The sequence below is a fragment of the Schistocerca serialis genome, chromosome 8 (assembly GCF_023864345.2).
Source record: "Schistocerca serialis cubense isolate TAMUIC-IGC-003099 chromosome 8, iqSchSeri2.2, whole genome shotgun sequence".
Taxonomy (NCBI): Eukaryota; Metazoa; Arthropoda; class Insecta; order Orthoptera; family Acrididae; genus Schistocerca; species Schistocerca serialis.
In genome coordinates, this window is record NC_064645.1 from 538,811,333 (window position 1) to 538,824,785 (window position 13,453).

A 13,453-nucleotide genomic window follows, 5' to 3' on the forward strand; every position below is an offset into this window, starting at 1 on the left:
CCTGTCGCGACACCACTGGAGGCGGGCTGCACGATGTTGGGGCGTGAGCGGAAGACGGCCTAACGGTGTGCGGGACCGTAGCCCAGCTTCATGGAGACGGTTGCGAATGGTCCTCGCCGATACCCCAGGAGCAACAGTGTCCCTAATTTGCTGGGAAGTGGCGGTGCGGTCCCCTACGGCACTGCGTAGGATCCTACGGTCTTGGCGTGCATCCGTGCGTCGCTGCGGTCCGGTCCCAGGTCGACGGGCACGTGCACCTTCCGCCGACCACTGGCGACAACATCGATGTACTGTGGAGACCTCACGCCCCACGTGTTGAGCAATTCGGCGGTACGTCCACCCGGCCTCCCGCATGCCCACTCTACGCCCTCGCTCAAAGTCCGTCAACTGCACATACGGTTCACGTCCACGCTGTCGCGGCATGCTACCAGTGTTAAAGACTGCGATGGACCTCCGTATGCCACGGCAAACTGGCTGACACTAACAGCGGCGGTGCACAAATGCTGCGCAGCTAGCGCCATTCGACGGCCAACACCGCGGTTCCTGGTGTGTCCGCTGTGCCGTGCGTGTGATCATTGCTTGTACAGCCCTCTCGCAGTGTCCGGAGCAAGTATGGTGGGTCTGACACACCGGTGTCAATGTGTTCTTTTTTCCATTTCCAGGAGTGTATCTTTATACTCGTCGCAACCCTCTTTTTCGTCGTTAATACTACAAGAAAAACTTCGGCAGAAATGCTACCTCGTTTCAGTGCTCGTTCTCGCAACCTTGTTGATTCATTGTTCAGCTCAAATAAGAGGCAAATTACACTTCGTACTTTTAAGAGTTCCATGTCAACCAAATCCATGGTGGTGAATGTTAACCAAGGTTTCTTCATAACAATCGGGAAAAACAATGATCTCTTCCCTAACCTGGCTTCTCCGTTCTGTTTCCCTCTCCTCTCTTCCAGCTGCTTCATCACACTCTCTCCTTCTTCCGGCTGTCTCCTTACAAACTGTCCTTCTTCCACTGCCTCCCTAAACTACCACCCACTTCCACATGCCTATTCACAGGCTCTCCCTCTTCCACCTTGTTAACATTACTCTCGAAGAGGGACCAATAAAAATTGAATATCAAGAACAAAGTGCTGGTATAATAAATTGTGCAAGACAGGGATGCAGTGTTACACACCTGCTGTTCAAGCTATACATCAAAGAAGCAATGACGGAAGTACAACAGAGATTCAAGATTCGCGTGAATCAAAGATAAAATCTGACATTGCTATCCTCACTTAAGGCGAAATAAGAATTACAGGACCCTCTGAATGAGGAGTCTCTTACGCACAGAATATCGATTAGGGGTAAACGGAAGAGAGACGAAAGTGATGAGGAATAGCGCGAATAAGATGAACAATAAAAAATTGACCACGAAGTAAACGAATTCTGCTACCTTGGAAGCCAAATAACACGTACGGACAAAGCTAGAATCACACTGAAAGCTGTGTGTGTGTGTGTGTGTGTGTGTGTGTGTGTGTGTGTGTGTGTGCGTGTGTGTGATTTGTATGTTTGAAAAAGCTTCATCCGCTCTCATAGGCAGAGATGAGCAAGCCCTGGTATTCTACTGAGAAGCAATGTGAAATTCGATTTCCATTAGAAAGTTCGTAATGCAATCTTACTGGAATAAACTACCGAAAAGCCAGTCACACAGAACACATCTTGATATAAATTATCGCAGATGGATAAAAAGGACTTGCATACATCGAAATAACATGGAGTACATAAATGAAAGCTTCGTGACAGCAATAAGTTATACTGTGTTAGATTCTCGCTTATAGCGATCTTCTGTGCCGGGTGGGAATGTCCCCAATCGTGTCCTCATCAGTTCAGAGTGTATACAGTAGTTAACTATATGAACATGACAAGAATTCAATGACAGATTCACCACGTGTAACACACCAGTGAACAGAGACGCAGCAACATAATTCAGTTCATGAAAAACTTGCTGGAATTAAAAAGATTTTATGGAATTTTATGGTTAGGCTCCAACCATGGTTCACTGTGCGTAAAATTAATCAATAGAGTGAATTTCACCTCAGACGTCACATTGCCTAAGATCACGAAAACACGAGGGCAGCAACTGATTTGAGGCACATTTGAGCAGATTATGCATAGAAGGCATGTTCTGGCTGGTAAATCGCTATGAAACTTGTGTGGTTTGCAATAAACGTATTATTCCTAATAGGTGTGGGCAAAACTAGACTCTCGTGATTGGAATCCAATCCCCATTACTCTTTACAAAATCAAGATTGCATCGCCGTAAAAGTAATCCAGTATTATCCTAGAAAACATACCTTGCACTTCTTCCACCTATAAAATGGAAGAACTGAAGATGCAATAAAAATAAATGAAGCTGAAATGAAGCAGTAACCAGTTTCCATACACTTAATAATTCACGACCTCTTGAAGTCTACTCCACTGCAACTGAATACGATTCAGTTCATCTTCGTGCGGATGATACTAGTACACAACCGAACTAGCCTCAAACCGTAAAATATATACCAGCGTTGAACGTAAGTTGGAATGCTCCTACCGGCCATCTTCCATCTCGTACGACTCTTCACAGTCATGGCTATCCGTCAAACAAAGGTAATTTCATCAGAATAGTATTCTCCCTCATTTATAGCTCCATCAGTTACTATGAGAGAGATATGTTAACACCGATATTGGCTGAAAATTCGACATGGCCAAAATCAGTGCCGCCAATATAAGAAAAAATATTACAGATACATTCTGACAGGTGAAACTAAAATGTCTGTTGCGCATCGTTTGTGTATCACTCTAAGAACTTACTGTTCTTCTCCCGAGAGAACATCTTTTAATCTGTGGTTCCTGATGTCGTTCTAGTAGTGTCAAATTAGTGATGCGTCCTTGACTCTTAATTTACTGCATGGTTTGCTGACTTATAATAAGCATAAGGAACTCCTCTACAGAATTGTAGTTCTGTAATTATTCAAATAGCATACTGACTAAATTGAGCCGGCATGACTAAAGTGATAAAATACAATAAGAATAAATTGACCATAATATTACCAAAATGAAAACAGAAGATTATCGTCATTGATATCAAAAGACGGAATGTATTATAGGAAATATTAACCTTAATTTACATTTTTATCTGGGCAATCTGTACAAAAAATAAACTATGTGTCACACTTATTCATGTTAATTCAGGTATGATCTTGTGTGTGAAACTAGACGTCACTGTAAGTGTTTAGTTCCCAGGCTGCCATTTACATAGCACAGTTATTTCACATGTAGTATCTAATACCAAGCAATATGGTGGTATCATATCAGAGGTTTGGAAGAATTAGCTCATGGAAGCTGACACTCACCCCTTCCCCACGGAAAACTCATTATCTCAGTATGAGTGGAGGCTAATATGTATTATCTTACTGCAAATAAATAATGGTTTGGACTGCCAATAGAAGTTAACAAAGCTATGCATTATAACCGTAAAGAAAACCAAAAAAGAAAACTTAATTCACATGATGATAGTCTGACACCCCACTCCTTTTCACATTCGTCAGACATCAGCAAAAACACCCTGTGAGTGCTTTAGCGTCTGTAGAATAAATGACTGGGGTAGGAGTGTGCCTTTATTCTATGACAGAGCACATCGGTGCTATACACAATTTGTATAATATCAGAATTACTGTCAAAAAAGGACATGGATTTACAAAGTTTGTCACATGACAATGTCAGGACAGTTGTCATGATAACGCATTACATCCTGTTTAGCAGAAATAACCCTGAAAACAACAATATCAAATTTAAGTAGAAGGATCTCTACAAGATTCTTACTACTACACTGTGAAGTCGGCCAATATTACAACAAATCATCTGATTCCGGTTCTAAGTTTAATAGTATTTAGGATGTCAATCATGTCTACAGAGGATGGTTAGCTTTTGTGACAAGATGAAAAATGGTTCAAATGGCTCTGAGCACTATGGGACTCAACTGCTGTGGTTATCAGTCCCCTAGAACTTAGAACTACTTAAACCTAACTAACCTAAGGACATCACACTCATCCATGCCCCAAGCAGGATTCGAACCTGCGACCGTAGCAGTCGCGCGGTTCCGGACTGGAGCGCCTAGAACCGCATGGCCACCGCGGCCGGCGTGACAAGATGAACAAAAGATTACTCAAGGTTGCTCGATTTCACGGTGGACACAAGCTGGTGAATCAAAAAGTTTACGCCTCTGCCAGTTGCAATGACTTATTAGCTGCGATGTGCTGGTGTCTGCATGGCTGCTCTCGCCCTCTCAAAGTTCTGTTCAAAGCCAATCAAAATCTTTACTGACATTATCGGCTGAAACCGTCCTGTGTTTCATGTTACGAGAGGAAACTTGCAGTCATCCCTAGTCTGGAAAATATGGCAATATACATCTGCATAGATGGTGCAGTGTATATACATCAACACCCTCAAAGCTCTCACAAGAACAATTAGCTATGTGGCCGTTTCGTTTCTCCACTGTCAGAGCCCAGCGACCCTTCAGCTAATTTCTAGCTGACTGTCAGTTAAAGAGAACGCAGTGTTCACACGAAATTAATCTTTTGGCATCGTACAGAGCATGATGCGCCCTGTTCTACGCTTGATGCTGGTTCAGAGGAGAGTCTTCGAAGTTTTCGGTTTTGTGTCTTTCATAGCAAACTGTCCCCCAAATGTGTCCTTTAATGCTTTCCTTCACAGCTTTTCCAAAGCAGTGGGAGTGTTCCTTTCATTTTGTGAAAACTACCTCAGCAAATCACAATGGGCCTACCTTTAAACTGTGTCTAAACATGGCCCCTTTCTACTCCTTCCGAGTTTTCTTTGAGCCTGTAGGACATTTTGCGCCCGCTCCTGATGCTTAAAATTTACACGCTTACATCACGAGGCTACCACGAGCATTTTACATGATCAACTGAGTCACTGGTCAGCGTTTATCCATTTGGAAATTCCCCACCGCATTTTTCCAAAGAATTTTTCTGTAGCATGCAGTGCTGCTCCGTTACCTGCTCCCCTCAATGTATCGCCTGGCGCATTCGTTGTCCCTCTAGCCAAGGGTAATCAACTCCTATTTAGAAGCATTCTGTTGTACTGACGCCGTGATGGCACAACTCGTGTCTCCCCCCAAACTAAAAGATTTCCTCCAATAGCTATTTTCACCTGATGCTGACTGACATGCATTATTTTGATTTTGGTGCGTTGAAGTGAGTATTATCCCTTTGCATTATATACTGTACATTTTGATAGACCAATCTGCTCATTATCGGTGAAGTATGTCAGGTGACATACCTATCTACTGGTTACGACATATAAAATCTTTATCTTTGTGTTACGACATATGTAATCTCTCATGTAAGGTGCGAAATTGACGTTCCTTCCAGCTGCCGGCTTATATATCCTCCTCTGTGTTCAATTGTGCTCTGGGTCAATCAACAGTTGAGAAATTGATTAAAGTCAGTGCAATATTGTTCCCAACTGCTGAATGTAGCAATTGTTATATATTTATATTAACCAACTCTCTATTTTAACATGGCATAATGAAACAGTAGTTCTTTCAGTCTCCTTTTTGTTATTTTTTCCACTGCAATTCATTTACCATATACTACTGATTTAAGCACTAAAGTATTGTGTATCCAAAAATTAACATGTTTTTACTAATTTTCTGATTTAATACAATTATTTAAATATAATGAAGCCTTTTATTTCTATTTTGTGTCCGTCTATAATTTGATGTTAAATTTAAACAAAGTGGGGAAGCTCTATAAATTTGTACTACTTATAATGTTTAAATTTGGGACTGACTTTTTTTTACATAAAGACTTATGTGAAATGATGGAGATGTATTGAAGTTGAGTAAACCTTTATTTAAAATCATCCTCCCCATTTTCACTACTCGTGTTTTAGTCTCAACCTTAGCTTAGCTTCTATGGCGAACGTTTTGTCTCTTACAATAATTTCTTAGTTTATCTTACAATGAACAGCACCCTTCTTGTAATTTTAGAAGCGCAATCCCATTCACAAATATATTTTTTATTCCCGAAAAATTTTAAACAAATGCATTATAACTTTGCAGAAGAATTAAATTATTCATTGACTTTTACAACAATATTAAATTCCTAGTCCAATTTAGTACCTTGTAAATATTAAATCAACATCATAAAATGGCATAACCCTTTTTTCTACATAACCTATATTTTATCAAACATATTACATACTATAATCTTAGTTTCCAAAGGAAATATCAACATTTGGTTTTCTTAACTTTTATGTGTTGTAAAAATAATGCAGTGCAAGAAAATATTATTGACCCATCAAGATTAAAACTCAAAAGTATTGTTAGCAAAAATCTGTTTCTTGCACAAAACCCTTCAAATATTAAATATTTTTAAACAGTAACAAACTGTGTGTTCAAAAAAAAATTTTTCTTCAGTTTAATGTGATACTAGCCTGTTAGAGAAATCCTTTTTTTATATACCTTCAACATGGTTCATTGAAGCCGTCATCCTCATTTTCAAGCACCTTTACATATGTTCTCTGAGCATGGAATGGCGGTTGGCAGAGAGAAAAACTGCAGAAGATATGAGTGTATTGTGAATGCCTGATTGCCTTTGTTTAATTCCCATGGCGAAATTATATTCGAGATCTCTTATTAGCAGCATAAAACATATTCTCCGTCAATCCTCAAATCTTTATGCCAATCCATCGTTGGTTAATCTGCCTCCTGTTTTCTATACAAATAGTCATCTTTCATATCTCGGTATAACATTTGAAAGTTTTGCAATTTGCCATAAGGAATATTGGACATTTGTATTCCTACAACAGTTAAAATTATATTCTTTATTGGTAGGTAGATGCAATAATGGTCTTGTATGGGAAGGGATTTAGAAAGGTTTCTTGACTTCTTCTGTTCCAGGTCTTCTTCCTTCTTAACCTTCTTCATTGAACTTCTTTTCTTGTTGAATCTTGCTGTCTTCTCACTTGTGGCATCATTCTTCTCTGGACAGGGAATTGGAATTTAAGACCTGCTTAATCTCGTTATTGTATAATCTGTTCTTATGGTATTTTCTTTCAAATTGTTGTCTATCCTTTATTGTATCAGGTTGATCTTCAGAGTACATTGGACAGCTTTCCATTGTTCTCTTTGTTACTCCTATGAGTGTTCAGGGAATGTTTCGCATTTGCTAGATTCCGTATTGTATGATGATAGTTTCAGGCATTCTGTATCTTGGGTTACAGAAATGCGCCTCTTCTAGTTCCAGTGAATTCAAACATTAGTTCGTTCTTGATGTAATGTCTCTGCCTCCATTGCGGTTTGGTGAACGCTCATCATATCTCCTTATGCTGCTCTAAACAGTTTGCAACAGAAGTGCTAAGGATCTAGCACTCTTATTCTGAAGATCACATGTGAATTTCACATGAATAAAGATTATGTCATGGTTTCGTGTTGACCGTATACAGGATTCTTCATAAATTCCCATACTTTTCCTCAGAGGTCTTATCCTCTTGGACTGTTACTTCCACCAAGGCATTTCTTTTCGTCATCTCGAAAGCTAACATATCAGGCACCCACACTCACTATCCCTTCCTCTCATGCCTAATCGCTCTACTCAATTCTGCTGTCAGTCTGGCTGCAATGATGACGCATCGCTCTTGATGACGTCCTGTATAATACAACATTGTACACATCTTTTTCCATTCCTAAATTTCTGAAATTTACATGGTATTACAACCTGTCTTACCACAACGCTTTTCCCTTAAGATACTTTACGAGCTTTACAAACACTAAACTACTAAGAGACTTTACAAAAATTCTGTATTCAAACTATACATAAGATTCTTCTTATTATACTCTTCATAGCTTTACAGCTTTTATCTCCATTCTATATGAATATTTTCTTTCCCACTTTTTTTCTATTACTATAAAGGTAATGGTTTCCTCATCTTCATCACGATGGATAGTAAGAGGAAAATTGATGCTGATGAAGGTTAGTGTGTTAGTAAGTCCTTTTTCTTTTGTTCTGACTACAGGTACTTCATATTACAATGAAATCTTCGCGCCTTGACTCCGACTCCAGTGTCTTTTTTGTGCAATCTTCTCTTTTCGGCATAAGCTGTAACAGAACTTCAAGGTACATTATCTCTCTATTTCTTGTGTCCCTTTAAAACTTTCTCGCTCTGGGATTCCATGATTTTAGAGCTTGTACTTCTCTTAGTTGTAGTTATAATTATCTCTTTCTTCTGAACAGTAAACTTTTACGTTCCTCCCCTATCATTTCCTTATTTAAATCATCCCTGTGTTAAACTCACACCCCTCTGTTTTCATCCTTCGGTGAAATAAAATGTTTCTCGTTTTCCTAAATATATCAGTTCTGTCACTTAATCCTTATCTCGTAACAATCTTTTATATCCATTTCCCTCATATCTTATTTTAATATCAACTTGTGGTAAATTCCACAAATCATAAATGCTTCTCATTTTCTCCCAAAATATCTCCTCAGCTAAATGTTCCCTATCTACCTTAACTAGTTCTTTACTTCCTTCCTAATTCTTGACTTCCATTCGTACACAAAAAACAGTTTCTTTCTACTTTACACTACATTATAATGGAGAGTCTACTACTATTTCATCAAACTATCCACCAGCTGATCTCTGTCTTTTTCCTTGCCTTATACTCTTTCCCAATAACGCATTTCGTTTGCAGAAGACTTACTTTATTTCTTACTTTGTTGTTCTTCCTTCACAACTACGCTTTTGATCTACTGAAAAAGTTATCCTATTTTACTTTATTGAGATAGGTACAAATTTAAAAAAAATTGTTTGCATTTTATTAGCTTCCCTACTCTTTGACTTCTAGACTTTGCTCTTAATGGAATCTGGGTATTTGATACATCTAATTTTTCTTGTGGGGTTAATATTTACTGGTTTACGCTTTTTACAATTTCAAGTGACTCACATGGTTGAAGCCCAATGAATTTCCTGTCTTTGGGTTAAACAATTCGACTGCATTATCATGAACCACTTTACTTACTTCCATAGGGCCTTTATATACTGGAAAGAACTTGTGGCTTTGGTGTTTTTTCTTGCTAGAGCGATGTTAGGTTTTCACAAGTACCTTTTGTCCTAGTGAAAATACGCGTTTGGTTGCTGGTTTGTCCGCCCGGTTTTTTCTATTTCATGCCGCAGCCTTCGTATTGCATAGTGCTAACCTTATTAGATTTTGATGTTGTACTCAGGGTATTGGTGGGAATTTAATGATTTTCCGGGTAAGTCCCTGTCCTGTTTACACCATCTAACTTGGGTTTCAGTACTGGTAAATCCAATGGTACGTTATCCTCTTAGCATACAGTTTCTCCACAATTTGGTCATCATCAGTTTGTACATGTTCCTCATCATCGGACGATTACTAGTCAATTGTCTCACAGCCGGCTGGTATTTGTATCTGATCACCCCCTGAACCTACTACAGAATCTTGTTGATCAAGGCTAAGCCTATTTATAAATGTAATTATAAAATCCGCTTCATTTGGCGACTGAATCTCTTGTGACTGGTCTTCGTACCGTTCATCTCGTCAATTCTGTTTTTTACCGCGTTTTGGTGGCCTCAACTCGACTTCCTGTACCGGTTCATCTCGCGTAGGTTTTCCTGTTGAAGTCTGATTCTTCAAACTTTCTGCGTTCTAGGCATTCCAGTTCCACCCGAATAATTTGGGCTTTGTGGTAGGAGACCTCTAACCATTCTTCCTTCGTATGCAGGGTGATCATATCACGAATTTTAGTTACCACCATAATTGCTGGAACGAAAGCCATTATTGTAATTCCCCGGTGCACCAAAACCATAATTATTGTTTGAACTGTGTGAGTTGCCTAAACCCTAGCTATTATTATCCCATGGGTAATTAATATTCTTCCCAAAACGATTACCTTTCAGAACATTACTATTGCCATTGTAGATATTATTAAAGCCCAATACGTTGTTATTATTCCCCCTACCATTGATTTATCTCACTGCACCTTTTTTCGTTGCGTCATCTTCACTAAAAGATGAAGTCAAGTTTTCTTAACGTCCCTTTAAATGCCTGTACATTATCTCCAGCTCTGCCAACCAACGATTGCTGATAACGCAAGGGTAACTTCACTGTGCACACACATATCACTTCCCCATCACTGTATAGATTGTCTAAAAATGGATTTCTTTTCGTAATTTCTTCAAAACTTCTAACTGGCTTCTTTTCTCCCGAATTTTCAAATGGCTCCTTGTGTAACAATTCTTATTTTGTCCTATTTTCGGTTTTCGCGGAGCAGTATCGCTCCAAGAATGCAAAATTAAATTGTTCATAAGACTGATAGCTCCAGCGACTCTTTACATTGTTTCCGCGAATGCGCCTTGCATGTGACCACAAATGATATCAAGTTTGTTGCTAAGTGGCCAATGTTCTAGTACACCGATTTGGAATTGATGTATAAACGTTTCTAATGTTCGAATTTCCTGACTGTCAAAAAATGATCACCGTCAAATTTTTCTGTTGCACTATAATTTTTCGCAACATTTTCCTTTCTCTTCCATTGCGTTGTGTTTTCCATTATTCGTCTTACCACATTTGCATCCTGAGACGACATATTTGAGTTCCATTTAGTATCGCATCTACCTCGTGTATCGGACTGGAAGATAGGTTTAAATTTCCCGTTACTGGATCAGTGTTTTGTCCATGTACTTGCTTCATATTGACCTGCGGTATATGGCCTGTTATACTGTAACTAGTAAACTGAGAATTTGGTACGTGTGGCGCAGTAAACTGCTCTGTTATCGCGTATTTCGCGTACGTTCGTAGGGTCGGCTGCCGCTCTGTTGGTATGGGCGCAATTACCGCTTCTCGCATCATTGTCTGCTGTGAATGCACATTACCTACTTCGCTCACCTGTCAAATGGTTCAAATGGCTCTGGGCACTAAGGGACTTAACATCTATGGTCATCAGTCCCCTAGAACTTAGAACTACTTAAACCTAACTAACCTAAGGACATCACACAACACCTAGTCATCACGAGGCAGAGAAAATCCCTGACCCCGCCGGGAATCGAACCCGGGAACCCGGGCGCGAGAAGTGAGAACGCTACCGCACGACCACGAGATGAGGACGCTCACCTGTCTCAGCAGTATTCCTACCATTTGTTTCTGTTACGGATCGGCAAATACAGACGCAACGTCTCGCGGACATGCAAGTGGAATCTCATGACATTTTGTGTTTCCGTAAGTGACACGGAAGATTGCGTAACGGACTTGGTTACCTCTGGATTTTTTTCCACCACTGTGTCAGCTGATACTACCGATTCCGTCGCCTCACTGCTTCCTTCTGAACGGTTCTCAATATGCTGCTTCAATTCTGTACGAAGCTGTTCATACTGCTGCTTATTTTTCGAGACGATGTTTACAATGCGTATATCGAATCTTTTGCATTTGTGGCCGATAACCCTGCGTTTGTTTCTCTTTTTAAGTCTTCTAACCCTGCATTAGTTTGCTTGACAACAATAGTGAGCTGCTTCAGCATAGCGATATACAATCAGACCCTTCGCCATCGTCATTTGTCACTACTTGGTGTAAATTTTGCCGTTCGCGTCTTTCATGTGACGTCTCACCGCCCTCTGTGCATAGTACTGACGCATTTAGACACATTCTTTCTGTAGGAAACTCTCCCGTTTTATTCAAAAGTTTCAGAATTACAACATTTGGTTCAACGTACCAAAGTTGCACGTCCTCTAATTCTGTTTCTGAACGACTAGGTGCGTCATCTGTTCGGTTTTGTGCGGTCGTAACCTGATATACCGATCGCGAAACTGCCACCATTCCTTTTGCATTGTCACTTCGTTTGGTTTCGTGACTTTCATTCGATACACTTTGTTGTACTTCACTTTCTGTTCTGTCAAGATCTTCAGTTTACCCTGTATGCTATGATCTACATCCTTCTGCTATCTCACACAGTCCAACTAACCTCTGTCCTTCACGATTTGCACGATTTGCACCTGAAGCTATATGACCTGACACGTCTTCAAAATGTCACAGAAAGTCTCTTATGCCATGAACACATCATTAGCCACTCCGTTCGCTGACAGTGGGTATTCAAACTAACTCTAAAACGTCGTGAATAACTCCGTGCACTCCAGTAAGGTAATGCATAAGCTACTTTTATCCAAAACACAAATATTTTTCTTTACTCGTTAATACAACCTTTTCTACTCTGTGGATCACACATTTACATTAATCTGACTACAATGCAGACACATGCATTGAATAACTGTGTAGCTTTTTTTTAATTTATTTCAATACCAAATTTGAATCACTTTTTCAAATTTGACTAATTTCACCCTGGCCGACCAACTACCATCCTGGCAGGGTCGCCATTATTTGACACTCCACTGCTTTTCACATTCACCAGACATCATCAAAAACACCCCGTGAGTGCATTAGCATCTATAGAATAAATCGCTGGGGTTAGGAGTGGACCTTATTTTATGACAGTGTACAGCTGTACACAATTTGCATAATTTCAGAGTTACTGTCAAGGAAGTACATGGATTTAGAAAGTTTGTCACACGACAATGTCAGGAAAGTTGTCATGATAACGCATTACGTCCTGTTTAGCAGAAATAACCCTGAACACAACAATATCAAATTTCAGTACAAGGTTCTCTACAAGGTTATTATTACTACCACATTGTGAAGTTGGCGAATATTATGACAAATCATCCGATTCCGGTTCTAGGTTTGGTACTATTTAGGATGACAGTCAAGTCTACAGAGGATGGTTAGCTTTTGTGACAAGATGAGCAAAAGATTACTGAAGGTTTCTCGAGTTCACGGTAGACACAAGCTGGTGAACCAACAAGTCTAGACTTCTGCCAACGGCAATTGCCTTTTAGCTGCGATGTGCTGGTGGCTGCATGGCTGCTCGCGGCCTCTGAAAGTCCTATTCAAAGCTAATCAAAATCTTTACTGATTCTATCAGCTGAAACTGTGCTATGTTTCATGTTAGGAGAGAAAACTAGCACTCATTCCTAGTCTGGAAAATATGGCGATATACATCTGCATAGATGGTGCAGTGTATATACATCAACACCTTCACAGCTCTCACAATAACAATTAACTATGAGGCCGTTTCGTTTCTCCACTGTCAGAGCCCAGCGACCCTTCAGCTAATTTCTAGCTGAATGTCAGCGAAACTGAACGCAGTGTTCACACAAAATTAATCTTTTGGCTTCATACAGAGCGTGATGAGCCGTGTTCTACGCTTGATGCTGGTTCAGAGGAGAGCCTTCGAAGTTTTCGATTTTGTGCCTTTCGTAGCAAACTGTCCCGCAAATGTGTCCTTTCATGCTTTCCGTCACAGCTTTTTCAAAGCAATGGGGGTGTTCCTTTCATTTTGTGGAAATTACCTCTG